General features: G+C 49.0%; 1 pseudogene; it reads left to right on the plus strand.

Moving 5' to 3' along the window:
• Nucleotides 1-3,330: 3,330 nt before the first annotated feature.
• On the plus strand, nt 3,331-3,510 carry LOC126532589 (U2 spliceosomal RNA; annotated as a pseudogene).
• Nucleotides 3,511-7,567: the final 4,057 nt, after the last annotated feature.

Consider the following 7,567-nt stretch of genomic DNA (forward strand, 5'->3'; position numbering starts at 1 on the left):
CTTGCACATTCTGTCAGGGAGTGCTGATAGGCAACGTCCTGCTGGCTCACTTTAATACTCAGTAAAATCGAAACAAGACTAGAGAGCATTTGTTTTCTTCACTTCACTGAACACGGTGAAATGACCTCATTAGCAGTCGCCGACTGTTTGCGAAGCCTTCTCTGGAACGGTAAACTCGCATTAGCGGCCCCCGTCAAGAGCAAACGACAAGAAGCGGTGCACGTGTCGCGGCTGAAGAAACACAGGTAGTCAAGCAAACGTGAACTGCAGTGCGACAGCCTTTGGATTTTTTTTTTTTTTCGAAAGAAGTTTACTTCTAAGGGCATCTATGCCACATCTCGCGGGGCACAAAGGAATTTTGTTGTAATAATTCGCGGAAGGGATACTGGGGCGCAGTGGATACAGTGAGACAAAAGCAAAAAAAAAAACATTACTTGGTTTGCCAATTCATTCATATACATACAGATAGCCAAGGCAACGCATGGCATCAGAAAGCAAGCCAGATTAGCTAGCTAGCTAATATGCCTAGCTAGATGTGCCTGACTAGCTTCTACCTAACTGATCTAGATCTGCCTAACTAGAGAGAGAGAGAGAGAGAGAGAGAGATTTTCGATCGCATCAGGTTCTTTACGTCTACCTGAATCCAAATACGCCAGTTTTATTTTCAATTTACTCGAGAAACACGGGGAGTAAGGAGGAGAGCTCGCGCACCAGAGATTATCAGGCATTACTGACGAGCATCATCAAACGTAAAGTCGCTAACGAATGCAGGCAGCGGTCAGACGGAATAGAGGAAGTACGTAGGAAGTGGTGGCTAGCGAACGTTATGCACAGTCATCCCGACCTATTCGGCCGCACACCGTGTAGAGGTAAAGTGCGCGGCTACCTGCGCCTAGAAAACATCGACCCTGATTCCTCTGCCTTTTTTTTTATTGTTTTCTTTGCTACTCCGACTAGATTTTACCGTTACCTTCGCGCAGTTTCTCCATCTCGAAGGCCCTTTGATTCGTAGTGGCGATTCAACTATGGTACAAGCAACAAAAAAAAAAGAAGAAAGAAAAAGCACTCGTATACGCTCTTGTGTCAGAGTTTGGATTGATGAACGGTGTTGCCTCGCGTCTCTCCAAAGTTGCAATTTAAGCTGCTGGCCTCGAAAGCCAAAGTGGGGGGAAAAAAAGGTGACGCAGCAATGTAGCCATATATATATATATATATATATATAAAGCTCTTCCCGATGGAAATAAATCGCCAATGCCCGAAGGACGTCAACGGAAAGCGAAGGCATCGGTTAGAGCCGAACTTCGTATTCCGTAAGGCTAAGTTGAGGAGAAAAAGAAATTAAAAAAAATAAGGCGGGGGGGGGGGGGGGGGGGGAGGGGGGCGTAGGTAGGTAGGTATAAGGAGGGCTCATGTTCTCGACGTGGGTGTCTGCCCGAGACTCTGCTGTGAACAAGGAGCAGACGACGCCACTGTTTCGACTCTACCGGCAGGGCGTGCGAAACGCAGCAGAAAAAACTGTTCGCAAGTCGAAGCCCGATCCCGCTTTTGGAAAGGGCGCGAAGGGAACAAAAAAACAGTAACACAGAAAGCAAACGGTGGCTCAATACGAGGGAAAGTGGCGGCGAGCGTTATCCACCACTGCACTCCTGGCGCTCGCTGTAGAGCGGAGCCGTAAATAACGGGTATGCCCCGTCGACTCGATGATGCAAAATGATGCTCGCATACGTCTGGCCTTCTTTTCTTCCTTTCTTTTTTTTCGCAACGCGTGAACTTGTGTGAACTTCCTCGAAAACTGGGGCATCTGAGAGGCGTTCCGGCTTTGAAGGTGAAGCTTCGGCGACACCTCCGTGCAAGACTGCCGCCGCGAAGCTATTCGGCGAGCGGTCACGGGAACAGACGGACGGCCTTGTCTCGCACCTCGCTGAAGATAAATACGTCATTTCTTCCGCAAGAGCACGCGCCCCGTCTGTATATACTCTGTCTATGAATTGTATTGAAATGATGAAAAACAAAAACAATAACTCCGTGGTGGTTTACAAGGAAAAGCGAACAAGAAATCGGAAAAGAATATTTGTACAGTAACACGAAGCGACACTGCCTTTCTTTTCGAGACCCCAGCTCGCAGGCCGAAGACAAAGATACAGGAACATATGTTCGTAACAGGGTCAGGCGTATGTCCGCTGCGGAAAAAATCCGGAGGCGAGTTGGCGTATTGCAATGGATTGCCAAGATATTTTGGCAGCGGGAACGGTATGGAATGCCAACCCTCCAGAAGCACACATGGGGCTTAAAGCTGATTGGAGCTTTAACTGGCGAGAAATCAAGCTAGGCAAGAGAGGCTTGGAGTATTTGGCGAGGGAGGAAGGGGAGTTGGGAGGGAATACTGGCCAAGCAGCTTACAAGTTGAAAGGCTTCGTACAAAGGCTTCGTAGAGCCTACCCATGCAGGCACGTCACGAAAGGTGTATTTCTCTGTATATTCTTTTTAAACTTGTGCAGTATATTTAGCCACGCTGGTTCTTGTCTACCGGCTGCCTTTCTGCTAGCTTACGCAACGACCTTTTCGGCACCGCAGGCGCCGGTAAACAAAAGCTTATCTTTCCTGACGAACACGAACGACGGAGAACCAATTGTCGCGAGTTTACAAATCGACTATAGCAGTGGCAAGAAATGCCAGCTGTAGATGTCAGCACCTGTGTAGCGCGGCGCGCGGCTTTCGTAGCGAGGACACGTTTAGAAGGGGAGCCTGCGTTTGTCAGCAAAACAACGGAACGAACAATGACAAGAAAAGTAAATTCCGCTTCCTGTTTCCGGTGCGCGACGTTTTCTCGTATATAGCCCAAAATGTCGCGGCTCTCTGAACCAACGCGGCACCCTGATTGCGCCATACCTTCCGTCGCTTTCAATCACGTGATCCCTTCAAAACTGAGGGTCCACAAAGGAAGGAGAAAGAAAAGCAAGCACGAGACAACAAATGCAGTGGCACTTCGACAACACGGCAGCCATTAATGGCCGCACCTACGCGATCACTGCCTAAAGGCAAAATAAAAGAAAAATCGTGAGCCGTCCCACTCTTTGAAGGTGGATGACCAGTAAAGCTGTTTAGCACACGACACAGAGGTGACACAGAATTTTGAACAAAGGTACGGACTCATTTACCGTGATTTTTTATATACATTCGCGTGGACGACGGGACCGCCGCCCCGAGGAGCCGGAGGAAACTAGACACGCGTGACGTTTCGACGGTAACGCCACCACGGGAGAGCTGGAAGGAAAGTAGGCAGGCGAGTGCTTGGAACGCCGACAAAGAGAGGGCGGTGCGAACGTAGACATGGCCGCCCCGGGCCAAAGTGGGGTATATGTTCTTACCAGCTTAATATCTGAGACGAGTTCTATTTGGACCCAAGATATTAAACTTATTTTTGCAAGATGGCGGAGCGCTTGAAGCCTGCTTGACCTCCACCGCGGTTCGGCCCGATTTTGCACTATCTTCGGGATAGGTCCGCCGCCGTTTTCGCACACGCAGAACAAGAATGCACGGAACGCTGGCCATAAACAGCTTCGAAGTAAAATAAATTAGGTGACAAATATTGTCATTCCTGAGGCTTCCCTTTCAAATTGAATGGAAGAATCGACTGTTTAAAACAGCAGGAGAGCGAGGATTCAAAGCACTGCCAGCGTCATCACAACGAATTTCTGTGGTCTGCCTGCTCAGCTCCCTCCTCTGGCGCTGCTACGTCACGTCTCTCTTACACGGGTGTCACACTGCGCACTTCTGATCACGATCAAGCCCGATCGGTCACCAGTGGTTTCCTTGCGCAAGCTGCGCGGGGTCGCCAATCGCAGCCGAGAATTTCGATGTGGATCGGGCACGATTTTGATTGAAAGTGGTCATGTGACACCGGTATTATATTTGTTAACTTCTGGCGTGGTCCACTGCCACCTAACCGCGAGAATACACATCATCAGCCTGGTTACGCCCACTGCAGGACAAAGGCCTCTCCCATACTTCTCCAACTGCCCCGGTCATGTACTAATTGTGGCCATGTTGTCCCTGCAAACTTCTTAATCTCATCCGCCCACCTAACTTTTTGCCGCCCCCTGCTACGCTTCCCTTCCCTTGGAATCCAGTCCGTAACCCTTAATGACCATCGGTTATCTTCCCTCCTCATTACATGTCCTGCCCATGCCCATTTCTTTTTCTTGATTTCAACTAAGATATCATTAACTCGCGTTCGTTCCCTCACCCAATCTGCTCTTTTCTTATCCCTTAACGTTACACCTATCATTCTTCTTTCCACAAGAATACACAAGAAAGCGCAAATGCCCGCTGACGTGAAATCACTACCAAAGAGAACGTGATGATAAACACTCGCATCGGGGGAGGGTAAATGTAAGAGGGGAACAATGAAGAACAACGTGGGTGAGGATGAGGATAGAGGGAAAAGGTGAAACACATGACGCGGGCAGGTAGCCCTCCTCAAGGCCCATGTGGCAGAGCCCGTCCTGTTCGGTTAATCAAGTAACGCCTTAACGCCTTGCAAACTATATTTTCAAGTTCCACCAAGGGCCCACTGTAACGTCCTCTGACAACGGCTAGCTGTTCAGAAATCGAGCAGATAGCATGCGGACTCTTCGGCTGCAGTTCTTGCTCGTTGTGATACTTTTTGGTTTACGATACATTTCTCCGTGGGGCTTCCTTAATCTGGGCGCAAAAGAACGATCAGTTTTTGCCTCTGACGATAAACCAGAAACTACGATCCGGGCATTCGTTCGCCGTACCATGCTCTTTTGCTTAGCCTTGCTACTTTTCGGCACAGCAAGGCTAAATCTCCAAAATACCCCTACCACCAACGTTCCCAGGATCGGGCATCTAGGCGGACTAGTTGCTAATCCACGGTTGCCGGAAGTAGCGTCAATCATATCACCGCGTCTGTGCGTTTCTTGCGGCCGGTGGGAAAAGGCTGTTGGTTGCGGGACGGTGGACGGAAGGAAAGAAAGTGCGTACGAAAAATGCATAAATGTGCACCGAGGATGGACTACTTACATCTGCCGAGGGTATGCGAATTTTTCTTACCTTAAATAATGTGAGAGCTGCGCAAGGACTGCCAGCTTAGACGATGACACTTCCAGCCCTCCTTGCACTACGAAAGGCATGAGACGATAAGAAAAGAAATAGATGAAAAAAAGAAAAGTTTAAATCACCGGTTAGAGAGAAAGAGAGAGATAGAAAAATGCCATCGCATCCGCGTAAACCACCAATCCCTGTCAAGGATTAGGAGGATCTTAATGTCTTCGTGAGAATCGTTTCACGTGGTGAGCTCTCTCCCACGCAAAGCAAGTACAGCGAGGTATCGCACAGCCCTAATGCTGAGACGTGGTCCCATGACAAGTTGGGAAGATGCTACAGCATACACAAGTTTGAGAGCCGCGCCAAAAGAGGGACCGATGGAAGGCGGAGGCGCGGTAACCTTTAAGGTAACAAAAGATCGCGCAGCGTTTTCTGTTTTTCCTTTGTCCCTTTTTTTGTATTTCAGACCCGACGTATGCTAACGCGTCCTCAGAACAGGACGCGACGCAAACTGCGTCCACAATGTAAACAGACTGCAAACCCGGCAAGAAACGCACGAGCTATGTCAGTGTATGGTATTCCCGTTCGAACGTCAAGTGAAGTGACGTTAAGCAGGAATGCAGAACCCGGAAGAACCACACGACCATGAAGTACAAGGAGGTTGCTATACGAATGCGTGCCGTACTGGAGAACAGTAAAGCTTCTGGATAGTTGGTTCGTAAAGACCCGTTGCATCGAAGCAGGGCAGAGTAAACAGTAGTCTGAAAAAAAAAAAGACTTTGAGGTTAGTAACGAGCACGAAAAGGAGAATTTATTAGTGGGAAGGCAGAGAGGTTGGCCTGGGCTAGTACGTCCTGGTCTCGCTACTCTGCACAAGAAAAAGGGGACAAAAAAGAGTGATGAAAGATGATGGTGAGGACAAGAGCAAGGGATGCGTACATACAATAACCACGTAATACAATGGTTTCTTCAAAGCCTCGAATCTAGTCCAGCGCCCTTCAAATAGTCCAGAGCAGCCATCGTAGATGTTGCTACCGTGCAGTCACATATTCCGGACAAAAAAATACCTTCAGGCAATGTTCTCTCTAATGCCTACCGGTGTTTGTTGCCGTGACGCTGTGAGAGGGCAATGGAAAACAGATGTTCCAGATTCTCAGACACTTGGCAGCGTTCGCATTTCGGGCTGTCAGCACAGCCGATAAGACGTACCTACACACTCTAAAAAAAGTTTACACCCTTTGGGGCTTATCTTGTCCTCAAACAATAATCGTCATTTGCCTTGCTTGCATTTCTTCTCTTGAAAACTCGGCGCTCGCTACTTTCCTGTCGAGAATGCTATGCCATGCTGATAACACGCAGGCTGTTCGTTACTGGGAACTACCGGACTCGCAGCGTTAAAGAAAGGAAGTGCGGACAAGACAGATGACGTTTATCGTTGTGTGGCAAGATACAACGCAAATGGTGTAATTTTGTTTTAGAGTGCACTCTTAGGCAAAGTTACACCCTTTGGGGTGTATCTCTGCCGCACAACGATAATCGTCATCTGCCTTGCTTGCATTTCCTTTCTTGAAAACGCCGCGCCAGCTACTTTCCTGTCGGCAATGCTATGCCATGCTGATAACACGCAGGCTGTTCGTTACTGGGAACTACCGGACTCGCAGCGTTAAAGAAAGGAAGTGCGGACAAGATAGATGACGGTTATCGTTGTGTGGCAAAAGGGTGTAATTTTGCTTAAGAGTGTGTAGTGAAGGCGACGCCCAGGTGAATCCGGTGACTCATCATTGCTTGGCTTCGCTTAGTTTTAGCCGGGAGGTGAAAAGCCCTGCCAGAGTCTATTTCGCGCAAGCGCCTGTACCGATGTCCTGGCTGAGCCCAGTAATCTTCTGTGCAGTCTCAGACGATCAAAGTCAACAAATCACTTCGAAAGTACCGTATTTTGCGTCAACGGCATTAGAAACAGGGGTTCTCGCTTGCGCATCAGCTGGCTCGTTGCCGGCCAAGAAGGTTCGGCGTTAAGTTTGACACGGACGAGGGAGGACAAAGAACAGGTGCCTATACCTGGTCGCAGTCACATGTTGTGCTCGCTACTACCCTCTAAATATGGACCTACTCGCCCGACAACGCAGTTTGCTACTCAACAGTGAGTATTTGCTTCTAAATCGGGAGTCGCAAGTCAAGATCGGCCAACATTTCTGCACGGACGGTCAAAGTCGGTCGCGCTGTTTCTCCGTCTTGCGCTGAGCGAAGCGAAATGGGCGATGTAAGAGCGCTTCAGCTGGTCTTGCAAGCGTTTCTGTTCTGACAGGAAGATGCTTCTGGACCACATGAGAAGAGAATTTTCTGGTGAACATGCAGAACAGCGTGCTTCCCCTGGAAGGACTGCAGTTTGTGCGCAGGGAAGTCATATTTCTGCGAGAGACCGGACTGGTTGATTCGTGCTCACATACTTATGGCACGGAAGGAGACGCTCAAGCAAAGCGATTGCCGGCCGAGGTTG

Source organism: Dermacentor andersoni, chromosome 5 (genome assembly GCF_023375885.2).
Source record: "Dermacentor andersoni chromosome 5, qqDerAnde1_hic_scaffold, whole genome shotgun sequence".
Classification (NCBI taxonomy): Eukaryota; Metazoa; Arthropoda; class Arachnida; order Ixodida; family Ixodidae; genus Dermacentor; species Dermacentor andersoni.